Source organism: Vombatus ursinus, unplaced genomic scaffold (genome assembly GCF_900497805.2).
Source record: "Vombatus ursinus unplaced genomic scaffold, bare-nosed wombat genome assembly UNPS02014812.1, whole genome shotgun sequence".
Classification (NCBI taxonomy): Eukaryota; Metazoa; Chordata; class Mammalia; order Diprotodontia; family Vombatidae; genus Vombatus; species Vombatus ursinus.
The window spans coordinates 35,968,401-35,989,932 of NW_020954590.1; positions in this window are offsets into that span (position 1 = coordinate 35,968,401).

Here is a 21,532-nt window from a genome sequence, read left to right on the forward strand (position 1 = left end):
TCTTCAATAAACGATAGCCGACGTCAATATCTTCATTTACTTCATAAGCTGAAGTCATGTAACCCGTTCTACGTTCTCACTTCCTTCATAGCTTTGGCTTTCGTTGGATGGTTGGTTGGTTCTAGGGGACCACACAAAAGATTTTGTTCTTGAAGGCTTTCTAGTAGAGTGACTATAAATGCTTCAGCAGATCTGAGATCTCACAGCAGAGGGCTTTCCCTCCAGTCATGCACATATCAAGAGCCCAGTTGTGTTTCCCTTTCTTGTATCCATATCCGTCTGTAAATCTTCAGCAGGGAATTTAGTCAATGTGCTAAGGGCCTTCTTGTTTTCTCTACAGTGCATACATACCAATGATCTATGTTCAGGTGTATCCATCAGTTATCCGTCTCTATACATGACCTCCCCATCTTCCTCACTCCCCTCCTACATTTTAAAAAAATGAAACCCAATGAAACAGGATGGCTCAGTGAATTCAAAATCATCAAGACCACTGACAAACCTTTAGTGAGCTGCTATTGTGTGTAAGTTTATAAAAGGGGACTGGCACCATTTAGGTAAATGTCCCTGTATCATTATCAAGAATTTATCTTTTTTTGTTTGTTTGTTTTACTGGACTTATGATTGCATGGGTCCCCTTCTAAGGAACATCCTCTAGCTATTCAATTGGGCACCTTCTCTGAGGATTATTAGTGAGTTGCCTGCAACATGGAGAGTGGCCTGTCTAGGGTTCCAAGCCAGTATGTGTTAGATGCAAGCTTTGAATCTAAGTCTTCTTTCTTTCTTTACAAGTCTTCTTTATTAAGGGTAGAAAAAAGAACCCAACAACCTTGTCTCATACCTCCCTCAACTAACATCACCACCACCAAAATCCTACTCAAGATCTTATCATCTCTTCCCTTGTGTACTCTGAAATGTCTGCTCTCTAGGTAATGAACTTGCTTTCATCTTAAACCTTCCCTTTTCTCATTCCTTCCATCTTCTTGTACTCACTGAGACCTGGCTTCTTCTGATGACACAGCCTTTCCAGCTAACCTTTCCAGCACTGGTTGTATTTTCACTCATTCCCTTGATTCAAGGAGTTGAAATACTCCTTGTGCCTCATAGCCACTTTTAGACTCCTCTGGTACCACCATCACTCAGTAAACTCTACTTTTTTCATGTCCATTCAGTCCATATTTATCTCCCAATCAGGATTCTGGTAGCTTATTTGCTGAGCTCTAGGATCTTTTCTCCCATCCTCAATGAGTTCAGTCCCTGGTTTTTGTCCTTCTTGCTACACCAAGCTCCTACTTTCATATTAGGGGACTTCAACACAAATTGATACTCTCTCAAAGTTCCTAGCTTCCCAGTTCCTTAATTTACTCATAGCTTATGACCTACTCTTCTACCTCACCTCAGCCACACACAGATGGTTATACTCTTGATTTTACCATCCCCTACAAGTTACTTCCATGTTTATGAACTTTGATATTCCTTTATCTGATTAAAAAAGAGAGAGTAATTTGTAATTCTACCTTTGCCTCTATCTGGCAACCTCTAACCCTATATTTTGACCTCACTATGAACTCTAAACCTTCGACCCTTCAGTTCTTTCCCAGGCTACCACCCTTGCACTGGTTACCCTCACCTCTCTTCCCCATCTTGACATCTTGGTGAATCAGTTCAACTCTACGATATCCTTTCTCTCTAGTCTCTTGCTCCCTGATTCTATATCTTATCTTGCTCTGCCAAGCCTCAGCCATGGATTACTCCCACCATCTTCTGACTTCTCTCTTATTCATGTGCTGCTGAACAGGTCTGGTAATAATCATGAAATCCTGTTGACTGGATTCATTACAGCTTTATGTTCCATAATCTCAGTTGGGTCCTCATTATGGCAAACCATTCCTTTTATACTTTCCTAATCAATTTGCTATTCCACTCACTACAGTGGTTTTTCCAAATCTCTTTATCCCTCCTCAAAATTCTCATAGCTCTCCTTTCCCCTACCCTTCCAGCTGAGAATCTTGCCTTACACTTCACTGAAAAAATTGAGGTCATTCACTGAAAGCTCCTTCTTCTATCCTCATCTCACATCACTCAGATACCTTCTTTCACCAATGCCTTCTTTACACCTGTCTCACATGAAAAGGTACCTTTGCCCAGGCAAACCCTGTATATGCACAAGTGATCTCATTCTATCCTGTCTTCTCTAACAGATTGCCCCTTCTATCATTCCCACTCTCTCATTTACCTTCAATCTCTTCCTGTGTTCTGGCTGCTTCCCTACAGTCTACGAACACTCATCTGGCTCACTCTCAAAAAACTCTTACTTGATCTTTCTATCCCTGTTGACTGTCACCCAATATCTTTCCTCATTTATGGCTAAACTTGAGAAGACAGTCTACAATCAGTGCCTCCACTTCCTTTCCTCCTGCTCCTTAATTCTCTGCATTCTGGCTTCTGACCTCATCCTTCAACTGAAACTATTCTAAAGTTACCAGTGATCTAATTGCCAAATCTAATGACTTTTTTCAGTCCTCCTTTTTCTTGATTTCTTTGCAGCCTCTCAGACTATAGATCACCCTTTTCTCCTTGATACTCTCTTCTCTCTAGGCCTGATTCTCTCCTGAATGTCCATCATCTGCCTGACTGTTCCTTCTCAGTCTCCTTTTTCTGGATCTTTATCCAGGTCACTCATCTTAATAGTCAGGGTACTCAAGGGCTCTGCCTTAGGCCCCTCTATAGTGTTTCTCTTGATGATCTCATCAGCTTCCATGGATTCAATCATCATTTCTATGCAGATATTTTCAGATCTATTTATCTAGCCCTAAATTCTTTCCTGATCTCCAGCATCACATCTCCAACTGCCTATTAGACATCTCAAAGTGGATGTCCTGAAGACATCTTAAACTCACCATGTCCTTCCTCTTCAACCATCCCGTCTTCCTAATTTTCTGATTACTATTGACATCTCCATTCTCCCAGTCACTTAGGCTCATAAGTTATGTCATCCTAAATTCCTCACTCTTCTTGCCATATTAAATCTGTTGCTGTCTTGTAGTTTATGAATGTCTTCGCAATATTTGTTGCATAAGCCTCCTTCTTTTTCATCTGTCACTGTCACACCCTGGTGAAGGCCCACATTCACCTCACAGCTGGGTTACTGTAATAGCCTTCTGGTTGGTCTCTCTGTCTAGAATCAGTCCAATCCATTCTGCACTCAGCTGGTAAAATGATCTTCCTCAAGTGCAGACCTTTCCATGTAAACCACTCCATTCAATAGGCTTACTACTGCCTATTACCTCTAGTACTAAATATAAACTGCTCTGGGTTTTAAACACTGTCAAAACCTAGCTCTTTCCTACCTTTCCAGCCTTCTTACACCTTACTCCCCTCCTCTGCACTCTACAATTCAATTACACTGGCCTCCTTGGTGTTCCCCAGACAAAATATTCCATCTACATTCTGGTTCCATGCCTGGAAATCCCTCCTTGCTTATTTTTGTCTCCTGGGTTCTTTTAAGTCTCAGCTAAAATCCTATCTTTTTCAAGAAGTCTTTTCTGGCCTCCCTTAATTCTAGTGCCTTCTCTCCGAGATTAGTTCCAATTTAGCCTATATCTATATCTATACTTGTTTTTGAAGTTTGCATATTCTCTCACCTATTAAATTTTGAGCTTCTTCAGAGTAGGGATTTAGTTTGCTTTTCTTTGAACATTCCCAGAATTTAGCACAGTACTTGGCACATATTAAGTGCTTAACAAATGCCTGTTAACTTGACTTGACATAAAATATTTAATTTCAAAGGTTTTTCTCAACCCTCTCCAATGAGTACCAAGATAGAAAAAGCTAGTAGGTGGGGGAGCAATGCCTAATTAAGCTGGTAATTATTAGCTTTGGTCATATGACTGTTGTCTACATGTGAAAGAAAGAACTGCCATGAGTTAACTTTATTGCATGGAAAATTAAAACTGTCATTTATTTGTACGAGAGGGGGAGATGAGTTAAATGGAACAATTTTACTTAGAGTAAAATCTTGGCTATTCGGAACCTGTTGAGAAGGATTTCTGGATAATTGAATTGTTCTAATAGAATTTCTAATAGTTTTTTTTTTCCTAACTGAATTTCTCTGAGAGTTCCTCTCTTGAAACACAAAAGCTATTTAAACAATTTTAACCTTTTAGGATGAAGATCTTTCTAAAATGGACAATACTCTACCCTATCTTATTTAAAACTTTAAAAAATTATTTTTTATTTTATTTTTATTTTTACATCACTAAATAAATATATTTTCCAATATAGTCATTCCCCTCATCTTCCCAGAGAGTTGTCCTTTAAAACAAAGACTAAAAAAGAGGAAGAAAATCAGTTCAGCAAAATGGACGAATGTGTCAACCAAGTCCTATGTTGTATAGAGTGTTTTATCTTATGCCTAATTGATAGAGTATTGGACTTAGTGTTTGAAACCTGCCTCAGACACTTATTTGCTATATGACTCTGGGCAAGTCACTTCAACTTTCTGAGCCTAGGTTCTCCCATTTGTCAAATGAAGCAGATAGACTCATTGACCTCTAAAGTCCCTTCCAGTTCTGAATCTGTGATCTTTTCTTCAGACCCAAGGTTGGTCATTGTAATTTCACAGCATTCAATTTTGATTGTTCTGTTGCTGTTTTTATTGTCACTGTGTCTATTGTCTTCCTAGTTCTGCACATTTCACTTTGTATCAATTCATATTTCTTACCATGCTTTTCTATATTAGTCATATTTACCATTTCTTGCTGCTTGATAATATTCCAATATATTCACATACCGAAATTCTTTAGCCATTCCTTAATCAAATGGGATGCCCTTTGGTTGAAGAATAGCTAAACATTGTCATGGTTCTGAACATGCTTTGGTACTAGTTTTATGCTACTTCAAAAAGTTTTGCTGTAAATATTCTATTATATCTGGAGTCTTCCTTCCTTCCTTCCCTCCTTCCTTCCTTCTTTCCTTCCTTCCTTCTTTCCTTCCTTCCTTCCTTCTCTTCTCTTCTCTTCTCTTCTCTCTGAGGTGTATGCCTAGCTGTAGAATCTCCACATCAAAGCTTATGGTCATTTTAGCCCAGTTTCCCAACCTGAGTATGAGAAGTTTGTCAAGGCTATGGGAAATACTTAGTAAATAACTACATTATACTATTGAAAATAATGACTCTTTATCTCTTAATGCACAAATGCATGGCCTGCTCTAGAATTTATTTTCTTTCATATTGAATAGGGAGTACTTGGAAAGTTTACTGAAAGCCAGGAAAGATACAGGAACTGAAAAAGGTTAGGGACTCTTGTTTTAATCCCTTTCTTGGTATAATTCCAGTTTGCTTCTCAGAATTATTGATCACAGTTCTGCCAACAGTTTATTAGCATGCCTAGCTTTTCACACCCCCTCCAGCGTTGACTATTTCCATCTTTTGTTATCTTTGTCAATTTGATGGATGTAAGGTCAAACCTCAGACTTCTTTTGGTTCAGGTTATTCTTGTTATTAATGTTTTGCTTCCCTGTCTTGTTAACAATAATATTCCCAACATAATTTAATGTTTCTTCATGGCTCAGGTTCATAATTATAACCACCAATTATTGCACTAAGGACTTGATGTCCCAAGACCTTTTCCTTACTCCTATTGAGGAGTAAGGACTGTTTAACTTTGCACTAAATGGTCTCAGACTGCTGTGCTTTTAAAATTCTTGTCTGATTTTTATAGTTTTTTCCCCATCCTCTTTCTCACTCTCAGGTTGTGTACTTTTATTTATTCTTATTGCTAGTATGGCTGCTTTTAGTAGCCACTTCAGAGAATGTAAAATGTGGGGAATAATACCTAAAGTACCTACTTCCCAGGGTTGTTGTAAAGGTTAACTAAGAAAATATATGGGGGGAAAAGTGCAAACTTTAAAGCACTGTATAAATGTTAGCTATTATCAGCTAAATAAATACCTCATTTAACTCAAAACTGCTTTTCCCCCTTGGAAATGGTAGCATTATGGTAGGACTAGATTAAATAGTGAGAGAAATGGAAAACTAATTTGGGTCTGCATCTACATGTGCATGGCTTACTTCTGCTACTTCATTCAAGAATATACAGACAGGCCTGGTTGGGGTTCTAATCTGGGGGGAGATGGTGCAGCAAGGAATTAATGAAAAGAATTCAATACTTAATTGCAAAATTTACTTGGTAATCTCAAAATACTGCAAGATAGAACAAAATGGCAAATGAAGATATAGGCATTTCAACTAGCTTAAATGAAGACATGAATCTGAATCTTTCGAAATATAAACTCATTTTCAATAAATGGCTCCTCAATATGGTTATGTTGTATGAGTTCTTTAAAAAAAAGATTATAGTAACTTGAATGAATCCTTTGGTTCAAAAGTTAATAGCTTGACCTGCTATTTATTCCTTAACTTTGAATTAATTTATGTCAGTCTTATAAAAATCTGGCTTGTTACCTCTCTCCTCTCCTTCTCTCTCTACCTCCAAGTTCTTTCAGGAGGTTGGATAGTGTGAGAGCCCAAGGTTTTTCTTGCCCTTCCTGTACTTTGTTTAGTACAGAAAAAAAAAAAAACACAACTCTATCTTTAGTTGGCTTACATGGTGGAAACAAATATCCTTTGACTTGCAGAAGTTATGGAAACTGAAAACTAATTTCTTTCCCAATATCACTGCCAGGAAAGCTAAACCTGTAGCAGTGAGAGTTTTTCAGTTCAGTCGTTTTTTCAGTTTTTTCAGACACTTTGTGACCCCATTTGGGGTTTTCTTGACAAAGATACTGTAATGGTTTGCCATTTCCTTCTCCAGCTCATTTTACAGATGAGGAAACTGAGACAAACAGGGTTAAGTGACTTGCCCAGGGACACACAGCTATTAATTGTCTGAGGCTAGATTTAAACTCAGGAAGATGAGTTTTCCTGACTCTAGGCCTGGTGCTCTATCCACTGTATCACCTAGCTGCCCAGTAATGGGAAGAATAAAAGTCTAAAAACCCACAGAATTTTATTTCAGAGAATCATAGACTTATGGAATATCAGATCTAGAAGGACCTTGGAGATCACAGACCTTGGCTCTAAGAGACCCCAGAGACTAGAGTCCAACTTCTTCATTTTACATATGAAGAAACCGAGGTTCCAGGAATGAAAGAAATTCATAGAAAGAAAGTGACACTTAATAGTGAAATTTAGTTGGTAGAAAGTACCTTTCCCAAGGTTACTGAGGCTGACTCAGGAGTTGAACCCAGTTTTTCTGAAGCCAGAGGTAGTGTTTTTTCTGCCATACCATGCTGCTCACCCAGTCTGATCTCATTTTGTAGAGGGGGAAAGTAAAACCCTGAAAAAATTTTAAAAAATTTAAAAAAAATTAAAAAAAATAAAGACTTGGTCTCCCTATCTTGCCCAAACTGGAAATTTTAGAGGGCTATTCCTAGGCCTGATCCTAATAGAGATTGGCATGAGAACTTTTGATCTTTTCTCTTTCTGGCCTGGGCTGGTTTTCCCCTCCCTAGGCAATGTAATGCCCTACTCCTTTTTCCAGTGGCTCATCTTATTAATATCACATTTCATACAGACTCGTATTTGGCTTACAGGATAGCAGCTCAGAACTCCTGAGCTCCAGCAATTCTCTAGTCTCAGCTTTCCCTGGAGCTGGGATAAGCAGGTGCCAAAAGCTAAGAAACAGCGGGGTCTTGTGCAGTAGAGTCAAACTTGGGGTCATAGAACTCAAGTCCCAGGCCTTGCTGTATCACTTACTAGCCACGTGACCTTGGACATGATGGTTAATGTTTTTGGATCTGAATTTACTCATCTGAGAAATGATAGATTACTTATAAGATCTCTTCCACCTCTAAGTCTATGATCCTATTAATCTGGCCACAGTCACATAATTAGTGACACAGTGGACAGATTGCTGGACCTGGAGTTAGGAAGAGCTGAGTTCAAATTTGGCCTCAGACACTTACTAGCTGTGTGACCCTAGGCAAGTCACTTGACCCCGTTTGCCTCAGTTTCCTCATCTATAAAATGAGCTGGAGAAGGGAATAGCAAACCACTCCAGTATCTTTGTCAAGACAATCCAAATGGGGTCACAAAGAGTCAGATATGACTGAAACGACGGAACAAGAGCCTAGATTTCTTGACTCCCATCCCATGGTCATCCTATGACACCATTAGAATTGAACCTAAAAGCCATGACTACATCTGAGAAAGTGTCCTTTCTAGAGAAGCAAAGAGTTCTGGGGAAAGAGGCATATGGGACTTGTTTAAGAAGTACCTTTTCTCAAACCCTGAAAACTGCTAGGTATAGGAGGGGGACTCAATTCATATTATGTTGATGGTAGTGATGATTGAGCTGCATAAAAATATGACACTAATGCCCCAGTGGACTATGGAGAGAACCTTGTATTCTTGAAAGTTATACCATACACTCTGGCAGGACCCTGGGGTCTACTGTCCAAGGACCAGCTTAGCTAAGAATTGAGAGGCTCATCACTGTAAAACTGGCTACTGGGTAATAATTTTTTTTTTAACCATAGAGATCTCTAAGCCAGACAAAATGTTCCACAATCCTATATAACCTCCATCTGTTTCTATAGTGACAGTATTATTTAAATTATTTAATTATTAATATGTTGATAGATACAAAAAAGCTGAATTATTCAAACCCAGTTTTCATTTAATTGAAAGGCTTTGGAGATCTTAATTGAAGATTTTCTTTTATTCTGTAGGCTAGAAACAATATGTTGGGCAACAAGGTGGCAAAGTAGATAGAGTACCAGGCCTGGAATCAGGAGGACCTGAGTTCAAATATGACCTCAGACACTTACTAGTTGTGTGATCCTGGGCAAGTCGCTTAACCCCATTGCCTATCCAAAATAAATAAACAAAGTTAAAGGGTAAATAGGAATTTCCACATGTGGTTTGACAGGCTAAGCTTGCATTCTCTTTTACAAAGGACCTGGGTTGGAATTCTAGCTCTGCTCCTTCTGATCGTGGGCAAGTTACTTCACCTCTCTGTTAGCTTCTTCATCTAGAAAGGTAAGGGTCCAAAGTAGATGACCCCTGAGGCTCTTTTTGCGTTAAATCTATGATCCTACATGAAGGGGAGATCTAACTCATTCATATATCATCCATCCCTTCATTTATTTATTTGGCAAATACTTAATGAATGCCTGCTATGTGCAAGGCACTGTACTTCTTGCTCTTAAGCAACTTACTAGAGGGAGAGATGGGTCAGTTTGGCATTAAAAAAAAAGATGTACATAATACATACTATGAAATAATTACAAAGTATTACAGAAATTAAGAGGAAAATAATTTATAGTTGGCTGCTTAAGAGAAAGCTTCATGGAAGGGATATGATTTTGAGAGATGAGATGAGGGAGGGCAAAGGTAGAGAGGTGGGAAAGTATAGGGAATGTTCAGGGAATCCTAAGTAGTACTAGGATCATAGAAGTGAGTTTTATTAGAGTACAGGGTACAAGTAGGAATGTTATTTGAGATAGACAAGTCTAGAAAAATAAGTTAGGACCAGGTTGTAAATGGCCCTAAGTTTCTCCTTTAAAAAAATTAACCTTAAACGAACAGAAATCAATTTTATTCTCTTCCCATGTTTCCTCTCACAGTTGGAGAAAAGTAAGTCTTGTAAAAAGTATGCATAGTCAAATGAAACAAATTCACATTGGTCATGTTAAAAAGACATATGTCTCAGTCTAACGGCCTTGAATTTCCATCCAAAGAGTTTGGTTTTTGTCCTTTAGGCAATGGAGAGCCATAATTTCTGAGCCTGGGAAAGCATGATCAGAGCTGTCTTTCAGAAAAATTAATCTGGAGTCTATGTGCAGGGTAGACTGGACTGTGAAGATAAATAGAGACTACTCTGAGAGGGAATGAATGTTTAGATGGAGGAGACAGTGAAAATGGAAAGGAAGGAAAAGATTAAAGAAATAATTTGTATTTATCTGGAAACAGTTGCTATGAATAAAAAATATTCAGGCACTTGTTTACCATTCAGAGAAGGCATTGGCATTCACCCCATCCCCCCATACACACAAACCCTCTGCTAATGCATGTTCTTAAGGTTTGGAGGATCATATGCCTCCCCAAAAGCCCTTGGCTGTACAACGTGTTGTCACCAAACTATTAAGTGCTGACAGAAGAGATGAAGACCTATGACCCTATGGCCTTTGTATCTGGTACAGTTGGGTTGAGGTGGTTGGCACACTGTCTATTGTCAGACACTGAATTGCAAAACCTAGACTCAGGAGACCAGCCAGAGATATACAGGACAGTGAAGAGCCAAGCCACTCATTCCTATTTGGTAGAAATATTAGGGTAGAGAAAACCTGCTTTAAATTCTATAAATCTAATTTACAAATATGCAAATTTATTATAGTAAAAGGCATAAAACATGTTATGACCAGGTCTGGGTTTACCAGAATTATGAGGTAGGCAAAGTCTTTCTTTCAGGTCCTATTTCCTTTTTGTGTACTATTCCCACTTACTTTGCTTTCTCCTTCTGTATACTGGTACCCATTGCCCTCTCCATTTCTCTTGATTAATACCTACTCTCAGGAAAGAATCTGATAAAGTAATTCACTTTATTGTAAAAGAGCTGTAAAAGACTGCTACGGCTTAATGGGTTACCACTATTGGGATATGTACGTTTTTACAAGGGGACTAGAAGTGTTAAGGCAAAGAAATGAAGCTCTAATGGAGAAATTTCTGACATCACTGAACTGATTTCGGCCATAAAGGCCTTCTTTGTGCTCTAGAAATGATACCCAATATACACAGCTGCCTACTCCCCCAGTACTGAACCTGTCTTGTTCCAAATCCAAAGGTGAATGTTTATTCATTGACGATCTCTGTATTGTTGACGAAGACATTTTTTTTCTCTTTCTCCTTTCCCTAGGCATGCTAATGGAAAGATGTAATGATATTTAGAAGAAAAAAAAATGTTTTGAGGCAGTCACAATAAAACTGAGTATAATCAGAGAGAATAGGTCTGTAGATGGAATAGGAAATAGAAAACACAGCATTTTACGTTCTATGGCTCTTTTCCTTTTTGGCTGCGCTTTGTTATTAATTGGGTAGCCATAATATGCCAAGTGTTAGAACATTAGAAATAATCTTTTTATTGAAGATTCCCATCTTAATTTCAATGATAAACTAGCTATAAGTATAGATGAAGACAGGAATAGACTCAGCATTGAACTAAAGCCATAGAATTATAAATTTAGAGTTGGGCCAGCTAGTCCACCCCCCTCATTTTATGGATGAGGAAACTGAGGCCTAAGGAGTTAGGTGATTCCTCTATGTTCCTATAGGGTTCAAATCCAGAGGTAGATTTGAACCCAGGATTTCTGTCTCCAGATCCACTACTCTTTGCCCTGCCCTCAATAGGTTTAAAAGTCACACAAACACTGGATTGCTTAGTCTAATCCATGGTAACAAGACTCTGAATGCCATTGGGCAATGTCACCCAAAAGCTAGTGTGGTCAAAGATACAATTGTGAAAGGAGTTCTCAGTTTAGAAATTATTTTCTTAAATTTGCTGAAAAACAAAGGGATCTTTCATTCTAGAATATAAACTGAGATTTTTTTTTTTGAGAGCAACTAAATACATCAACTATACTACATGACAAACTAAACTCCAAATTAACCAATACCATTGAATAGTTATTGGAGGAACATTGGAGACAGTGAGCAAAGCCAGAAGACGTGGGTTCAAATCCTGGTTCTTATAACTTACTAGCTGGGTGACCCTGTCACTACACCTTCCGTGTCTCAATTTCCTCGTCTTTAAAATAGGACACTATTTCTTTTTGTCCCAATTTGTCTTTTCATTGGCAGATAGAATTTCAGATGAGGAAGCTCCCTGTTTAAGCACTAATCTGTACTTTCTAGTCTTAGGGAGTTTCAGGGTACCCTGAGAGCTTAAATGATTTGCTTATCTTCCCACAGCCAATGTATGTCAGAGACGAGACGAATACAGAGTTTCCTGATTCCCAGGCCAGTTCTGAATTCCACTACAGCCTCTGGTATAGGGATAATAATATCTACACCGATAATACCCACCCCACTGAGGTCTTATTTTGATACCTCATTGTGGTGAGGGAGTTAAGGCTAATGAAGTACAAGTAGTGGCAAGTCCTGTCATACTGGAATATAGAAGAGGAGAAGCTTTGAACACTGCCCTGGTGGCAGACTGTGTATGTGTCACGTGGGGACCAGCCTACTATTTCCATCTACTCTGGTGGAGGGTGTCCTCATACAGATGGGGTCATGACTTTTTGAAACAGACTATCTAAATAATAATAACAATAATATCCAACATTTATATAGTGCCTACTATGTGCTGGATACTTTGCTAATCACTTTACAATTATAATTCGTTTTATCCTCACAACAAACCTGGGAGGTAGGTGCAATCATTACCTCCATTTTACAGATAAGGAAACTGAGGCAAACAGAGGTTAAGTGACTTGCCAGGCCCAGCTCTTTTTCCACTGTACCGCCTAATGTGATTATTGGGATGATTAAGTGAGCTCAGTTTTATAAAACACTCTGGAAAATGTGGATATCAAGGAGTTACAGAATCTATAAAGTGGAAAAGACCTCAAAAGCCATCTAGTCCAACCCTGCTTTAAAGTCTTTATTAGCCTGAATATAAAAAGACAGAGATGTAATCTAAGATATAACAGAGTTCTTGTTGTGGAAACAATTTTTTTAACAAGTGAAAAAATAAATACCTCTTGCAATAAAGGTTTATATGCTAATATGCCGTAAAAAAGTAGCATTTTAATATTTTGACAAAATGTCTGTGCAAAGAAACAAATGCATAAACACCTCACAGCTAAATTAAGGCAATATGAAATGTACACTCAGCAAAATTTCAGTAACGTGACTGTGTGATTTTCTAGCTTAAACTTCGCTAGTGTTGTACCCACAAAGGTAATTTGGGTTTTCCTATGTCCTAGAAAAACCCACTAGTTGATCAGAATCCCAAATGCCCAAAAATGGGGAGTGGAAGGTAAGCTTCAGAAGAGAAAAACAAGCCGGGTATGCTATGTGTATATTCTATGAAAGCACCTACAGCACAGTTGTCTTTTGTTTCATTTATAAATGTAAAAATATTGAATAATATAACAGCTTGTCCCTACACAATTGTATTTGCCCAACTTTGTGAATTGAAATATTTTATTTATTTCTCTTGGTCAGTATTATTATATCATAAGCCTATGGTTACTATTTTGTATATTTTTAGATCATTCAAGCCAGGTATGCTATAAATGTGCTAATCTTTAGAATGAAAAATGAAGAACTGACAGTACTAAAATAAAGACAAAAACACAGCCCCTGTACCCCCAATATAAAAAGAGAACAACAAAAAGTTAATACTCCAGCCCTTTAAAAAAAAAAAAAAAAGCAAAAACCAGGGCAGCTAGGTGGTACAATGGATAGAGCTCCAGCTTTGAAGTCAGGAGGACCTGAGTTCAAATTTGGTCTCAGATACACAACACATAATACGTACTAGCTGTGTGACCCTGGGCAAGTCACTTAACTCCAGTTGCCTAGCAAAAAGCAAAAAATAAAAAAATAAATAAAAATAAAACTTAAATTTGCCACTTTGCAAGTTATAGGACCATAGAGCAAGAGTTGGGAGGGACTCCATGGATTATCTAGTTCAACTTTCTTATTTTACTTCCACCCATTGTTCTTAGCTCTGTGATTTGAGGACAAGAAGGACAAGGACAGAGGGAGTATGGCACGGTGGAAAGTATAATGGATTTGGAGTCAGAGTGTTGTATTGAAATCTTGGCTCTGCTACTTCCTACCTAGGTGACATAGGACAAGTCATTTAATTTCTCTTAACCTCAGTTTCATTTTTAAAATGGGGTGGAGGAATTAGACTTTATAGGATCATAGAGCTAAAGATGGAAGAGAGATTTTCTAGTTCTACCCCTTTATTTTACAGAGAAGAAAAATCAGGCCCAGAGAGGTTAAGCATTCTGTCCAAAATCGCATAGGTAGCAAAAGCCAGAATTTGAACCTAAATCCTCTGACTCCAGATCTGTTTGTTTTTTTTAAACTCAGTCTCTAATGGGGAGGAACAATTTATAAGTGTGTCTATTTCTGCCCCTCACCTGAAGTTGGCAATGGTCAGACATATAATACACAGTAGTAAATGATTATGGTAACCTTGAGTTTGAGAAATGTAAAGATTTAAACTTTGGGGATAAGAATTTACTATTTGTTAAAAATTTTTGGAAAAATTGCAAAGCAGTCTGGCAGAAATTGGGTGTAAACTAATATCTTACACCATTTACCAAGATAAGCTCAAAATAGATACATGACCTACATATAAAGGGACACATCATTAGTAAATTAGAAGAACATGGAACATATTACCTATCAGTCTTATGGATAGAAGAATTTATGAATAAAGAAGAAATAGAGTATATTGTGAGGTATAAAATGTATTATTTTGATTACATTAACTTAAAAAGGGTTTGTACAAATAAAACCACTGTAGTCAAGATTAGAAGGAAAGCAGCAAACTGGGAAAAATTTTTATAGAGTTTCTCAGATAAAGTTCTCATATCTCAAAAATATAAAGAACTTCATCAAATTTATAAGAATGAGTCATTCCCTAATTGATACATGTTCAAAGGATATGAACAGGCAGTTTTCCACTGAAGAAATCAAAACTATCTACAGTAATATGAAAAAATACTCTAAATCATTATTGATTAGAGAAATGCAAATTAAAGCAACTTTGAGATATCATCTCATACGGATCAGATTGGCTAAAATGATAGAAAGGAAAATAACAAATGTTGGAAGGTGTGTGGAAAAATCGTTGGTGGAACTGTGAACTGATCCAATCCTTTTGGAGAACAATCTGGAATTATACTCAAAGAGTTATTAAACTGCTTATACCCTCTAACCCAGCGATATCACTGCTAGGTCTGTTCCCTGAGGTGATCAAGGGAAAAGGAAAAGAACCTGTATGTTCTAGAATATTTATAGTAGTTTTCTTTGTAGGGGCAAAGAACTAGAAACTGAAGAGGTGCCCATCAATTGGAGAATGGCTAAACAAGTTGTGATGTGTAATTGTGGTAGAATACTACTGTGCTGTAAGAAATGATGAGCAAGTTGATTTTAGAAAAATATGGAAAGACTTGCATCGAATAATGAAGAGAGAAATGAGCAGAACTAAGATAACATTGTACACAGTAATATTAATATCGTTTGAAGAATAGCAATAAATGACTAAGTTATTCTGAGCATTATAAATATTCAAATAAACTATAAAGGACCTATGAAGGAAGGTGTTATCCACCTCCATAGAAAGAACTGATAAATAGAAGTGTGCATAGTATGGTTTCACATATCTACATATCTATATCTGTGTCAAATGGTGGCCTTCTCTAGTTTGGGGTAGGAAAGGAAGGGAGGGAGGGAGACAGTTCAGAACTTAAAATGTAACAAAAAACATAAATAAAATAAAATTTAAAATGAAATAAAATAGTGTCAGGCAGGTAAAAAAAAGAAATTGGCAATGGTTCTTGGCTACCTGGATGAAATTCAAAACCCTTTGGAACTCCACCTATCATCAGCACTTTCCATCTGTATAAATTACTTCTGTTAATAATATGGTTGGACACTTGCCACATTGAGAACGTTTTGTTGTTGACTTACACTTCTTGTTTTTTTCTAAATACATAAACAAGAATGAGGCTCTTGGCTGAATTAAAATTGAGTCTCTCACAAAAATCCCTGTATTTGTGGGCCTGTTTCAGTGCAAAATTTGCCTTTGCCCCTCCAAACTAGGCCAAAGGACAAAGGCAACTGATTATTTCTGCAATACATTTTTACTAGTTTCACTGGAAAACTAGAATTACTTATGTTGATCATTTTATGAATAGTGTCTTGGTCCTTAATTCTAGCATTTATGCTTGTGTAGTGACATTTTACTTTCTTCATGGAAAAGTGACAGCAAGTAGCTATAAAGATGCTTAGGCAAATGTCTTACTAATGATTCTTCTAATTAGAGTGCCCTCAACCTCATTCCCATGGCCCATGTTCTCTTCTTGCAACACTTCCTCAAAACTTGTATTCTTCTGCACAGAATTATGATCAATTCTAAGGTTGGGGGAACTGCACTTCTGTCTAGAGGACCAGGATCAGTCTCTTCCCTTGAGGGCTTTGCACCTACATGTTATGACCTCTATGCTATATATTTTTGGTCAATAATTCTGTCTACCCTCCATAAGAATTTATGTTGGATCCAGGGTTTTTCTCTTGCTCTAGGCTAAACAAGTCATTGTTGGTAGCCAGAACCATGAACATGGGAGTCCCAGGTGGTTTCCTCTGAAGCTTGGAGACTGAAGGAAAACCATTCTTAAAGCCAGCTCGGTGGGAGGATACAAGTGAGGTCTGGGAGGAATCAGTCTCTCCTAGTTTAAGTTAGAAGGCTGGTAAAGCCTTCCTCAGCTAAACTTTGGCCTCTAAAGCTACACCTGCTGGTTAGAATCTCCACACTTCCACTATTCAACTACCAGCAATAAAAATATATAGACCTAAAAAAAAAACCCTTGCATTCTTCAAGAAATCTTCCTTGATTAGCCTCATCAACCTTGTGTGATTTTCTTTTTTTTTTAACATTGTAGTTCCAGAATATACATGTGTCTAATTGACACTGTTTTAGTATGCATGTTATTTTGTGTTTTCAGTATATGTGTGCTTCATCTTGTCTCCTAGACTGTAAGCTTCAAGAAGACAGGGATCATGTATTCCATTTCTTTTTTAGTCATCTCTCACTGCATAGTAAAGTTTTTTTTTCTTATCAGATCTGTCTCTCTTTTTAATTTTTATTGGATTGTTTAATTCATTCACATTTAAAGTTATAAATTAGGTTTATATTTTCCTCCATCTGTCTCTAAAAAGTTTTTTCCCCCCAAGGTATGATTTTTCCTTCTTCTCATGTAAATACAGAATTAAGTTCCTTCAGTTGCTTTAATTTTTAACACCTTTAAAACCTTTTAATATGGCCCTGTTCCTACTGGCTGTTTTCCCCTTACTCTTAATCCTCTCTTCTCTCTTGTTACCACTTACTCTTTAGGGTTTTGTTTATTCCTCTTTCCTGCTTCTATCTATTTATACATTTATTCCCCTCTCTGTTTTCCTCTTAGTCAAGTAGATTCTCCCTTCCTCTCCTCTCCTTCAGCTAGTCTTGTTTATGTTTTTTTCTTTAAATTTCATCTATTTGTGTCCCTTCCCAAAAAGGATTTCTCTCACTTTTTTTTTACTATCCATCTTTTCTTTCTGTTTACTTTAGACCTTCATTCTCTGATTCATGACCTTTGTAATCCTCTGGTCTCTCTTTTCTCTGTATTCTTCATACAATCAAAGCTTCAAAGGTATCATTCTAGGCTCTGCACTCTAGGTACTTTCTGCCACTGTTTTGTAGGTCTTACCCCATGGATTCTACTTTTCCATTGTGCCTCACTCTCAGAACAATGCCAATTATGGAAGGTGTCAGAGAGGTCACTGCCCAATGGTAGGGCACTGCCCGTAAGTATACCTTCTCTTCTTGACCTTTTTTCCTTCTATATTTGCCTGGAAATCTCTTCCCTATGTCCATTCTCTCCCACTCCTCTAGGTGCCAATTGCCCCCAGGGGTTCCAACACCTCCTCTCCCCCCAGAAGTACACTTTTCAGGCACAAAATCCCCCAGGCCTCATCCAGTGTAAAGTCTTCAGCTCCCTTCACCTATATGAGCATTCATCAGTGCGACCCCCTTCCACCTCCAAAATAAGGTCTCCTTTTTTCCTGCTTTAAAAATCTTTCCCCCCTCCTCCTTACCCTTACCCCTGGAGACTTTTCTTTATGAGACCACAGTGGCAACCTCTCCCTCACTGCTAGCTTTTGATTTGACCTGGCACATCACTTACTCTTCTCTATCCCCCTGTTTCCTTCCCCCTCCCCCTGCTTTCATGTACCCTTCCATATTGTAGTCTCACAAAAGAAGAATTTACTTGTAGGTAGGGTGTTGCCAGATTTTGTCTATTATGCTTCCTGTCCATCTCTTCACTGTTACCTCTGCCAGACTTCTGCCTTCACTCTTGTCTCTTTGTGTACATTTAGAAGGAAGCCTCTTACTGGTCTTTCTACTATCACTCCATTGCTGTTGCTGTCTGCACTTGTTTATTTCTCCTGCATTTCTATTGTTTGGGCTATTTGAGAAGCAAATAATCTCTCCAGTTCTGGTTTTCTTTCTAAAAATGCTTCATACTCTTCTTTATTATTGATCATTCATCTTTTGTCCTGTATGGTTAAGCATAGATATTCAAGATGGGTCACTCTTGCTTGCATTCTGAGCTCTAATGTTCTTTAAACATATTCCATTCCCTCTCCCTTTTTGTATGTGGAATAGTCTTGTGTGATTTGAATGTCCTTTCCTTTGTATTTGTAGGTCTTTCTCCTGATGATTTGCAGAACTTATTGTTTCTGAATTGAGTTATTCAATTTAGCCACTATATGTCTTTGAGTTTGCTGCCTTGGGTTTTTTTTAGAGGTGATCTTTGAATTCTTTCAGTGGAATTTAATTTTATATGTTCAGAAGTTCTGGACAGTTCTCTTCTATTATTTCTTTCATTGTGGTGGTAAAGTTTTTTTGTCCTGTCATGTTTTTCTGGGAGACCTATGATCCTTAGCTTGTCTCTAAACATCCTGTCTCTGAAATTAGTATGTTTGGCTTGCATAGTGAGCATTTCTTTTTGTATTCTTGTTTTTTGCTCCTCTTCTTCACTTCTCTGCATTTGCATTCCTAATCTATTGTTCTCTCTTTTGTTTCTTTGGTGAAGTTAGCCATTGCAAATTCAAGTTTTTCAATTCAATGCTCATTGTTTTTTCTGTGCAGGCCATAAATTCTGCTTGCATAATTATAATTTCTCATTTAAACCATTCAGGAATGATGTATTGTGGTTCCATGGTCTCCTCAAATTCCATAGAGTCCTTGGTCTCATCAAGTTTGGATCACTTTCCTTCCTTATGTAGTATTTATTCATAGATACCTAAACTCGTTTACTAGATCTGGATATTTCCTTTTGTTGTAACTGGTTTCTCTCTTGATTTATTTGTTTATGTTCAAGGTCTTTGAGATTTCTTCTTCTTGGAATCTTTGGTACAGTCAGTCTTCTTTCCTTCCTTAGTTTCCTTATCACTCACTTCCTGACTCTTTCCCCCTTGTGGTTTCCTTAGGGGCTAGATCTCAAAGTGCTTCAGCCTCCTTCTATCACAGTTCACCAGCCTAGGTCTCTGCACCAGATGACTTTTGGGTGGGTCAGAACTGCTCCCAGCTGGGTGCTGAGTTCTTTTCCTCAAACTTGGTAGAGTGCTGAACAGCTCCCCACGTGCATGGTGTCCTATCCCACTCCTTCTGTTTCTAGTTCTTTTGTCCAGGACCAGCAGTTCAGAGGTTTGCAGCACTAGTGCTTTTGTGTTACAACTCCTGGGAGGCTTTTGCCCCTGAAGTACTGTGGCTGCACTGACTATTGAGGCCTGGAGCTGTGGTCTCTATGGGCCTGGAAAGGATGTAAGCTTGTGTTGTGTCCTTGAGTCTACTAGTAAAGACTTGCTGCTCCCCAATTGATAAATGGTCAAAGGATATGAACAGGCAATTTTCCAATGAAGAAATCAAAACAATTTATGGTCATATGAAAAAAATGCTCTAAAACATTATTGACTAGGGAAATGCAAACTAAAATAACCTTCAGGTATCATTTTACACCTATCAGATTGGCTAAAATGATTGAAGGGGAAAGCAACAAATGCAAGAGGGAATGTGGAAAAATTGGGACATTAATTCACTGTTGGTGGAACTGTGAACTCATCTAACCATTTTGGAGAGCAATCTGAAATTATGTCCAAAGAGTTATAAAACTGTATATACCCTTTGACCCAATGCCACTACTAGGTCTGTTTCCAAAGATGATTAGTACAAAAGGAAAAGAACCTATATGTTCTAAAATATTTACAGCAGCTCTCTTTGTGGTGGCAAAGAACTGGAAATTGCAGGGATGCCTGTCAATTGGGGATGACTGAACAAGTTATGGTATATAATTGTGATTAAATACTATTGTGCTATAAGAAATGATGAGCTCAATAACCTTAGAAAAACTTTTATGAAATAATAACTGAAGTGAGAAGATCCAAGAGAATAATGTATATATTAACAACAATATTATTTTAAGAACATCTTTGAGAAACGAAGTCATTTTGACTATTATAAATGCCCAAATTAACAACAAAGGATCTATGAAGATGTTACCTACATCTAGAGAAAGAAGTGATAAACAGAAGTATGTATATAATGATTTTACATACATATAATATATATGTAATATGTATACATATTTGTGTCTAATGGTAGCTATTTCTAGGGCAGGGGAAAGGGAAGAAAAAGGGGAAAAAGAAAGTTACATAATAACTATCATATATTTAAAAGGAATAGCAAGTTATACATAATAGATCTGCAGTTTCATGTGCAATCATCTTTTTTCCTCTATTGTACTATGTTATGGAAATGCTTGTTTTATTTCTTAAGTTCAGAATAGAATAAATAAAATAAAAAAACACTTGCTCTCTGTAGCATGTGAGGTGGGAGAGGGGAATGCTAAATGAGCTCAGGGTCAGTGAGCATCAGTTTCTAGGCTTGGGGGTATTTTTTTTTTTTACTTTCTTTTGGATTCTGGGCATCCTAGACCATGGAGACAGCTGAAGTTGCTTTATCTTTGGTGCATAATGTCTGTTTTGGAGAGGTTTGAGAGATCATGAGGATCAGAGAAAATGTCTAGACTGCCACCTTGTTGCTCACTAGTAAAGCTCTTTAGATTGAGAATTATTCAGGATAGATTTCTTGAGGGTAAGAGGAAGGGTCAGGGCAGCTACGTGGCGAAGTGGATAGAGCACCAGCCCTGGAGTCAGGAGGACCTGAGTTCAAATCTGATCTCAGACACATAACACTCACTAGCTGTGTGACTCCGGGCAAGTCACTTAACCCCAATTGCCCTCATAAAAAAAAAAAGAGGGAGGGTCCAGGTGATTTGATTAGTTTGTAGAACTCTCTCAGGTTCTTAAAGGCTATGCCAATGGAGCACAAACTCAGACAGGTTCAACCATGCTGGAAAGTCCTGAAGTATTGCCCTGGTCACTGACTGAATCTGTTTTCTCAGGGTCAACCTAACCATCACCCATGGAGTGACCACCTGATGATAAACTTGGAAGAAGGGGACATGTCAATCCATTAAACAGAAAAAGTGCAAAATAGTCCTCAGACCTGTGAAACTCCTGCTTCTGCAGTGATGGCAGCAGAGTGAGGGATGATGCGAAGGAAGCTAAGGATCACTTAATTTTTATACTGCCAATAAATGTTAATTTGACTATTGGTACTCTAAATGGAAGATCCTTGTCCATCCTTGACCAATTAGGTAACATCTTACTGGAAAAGCTGAATCATGT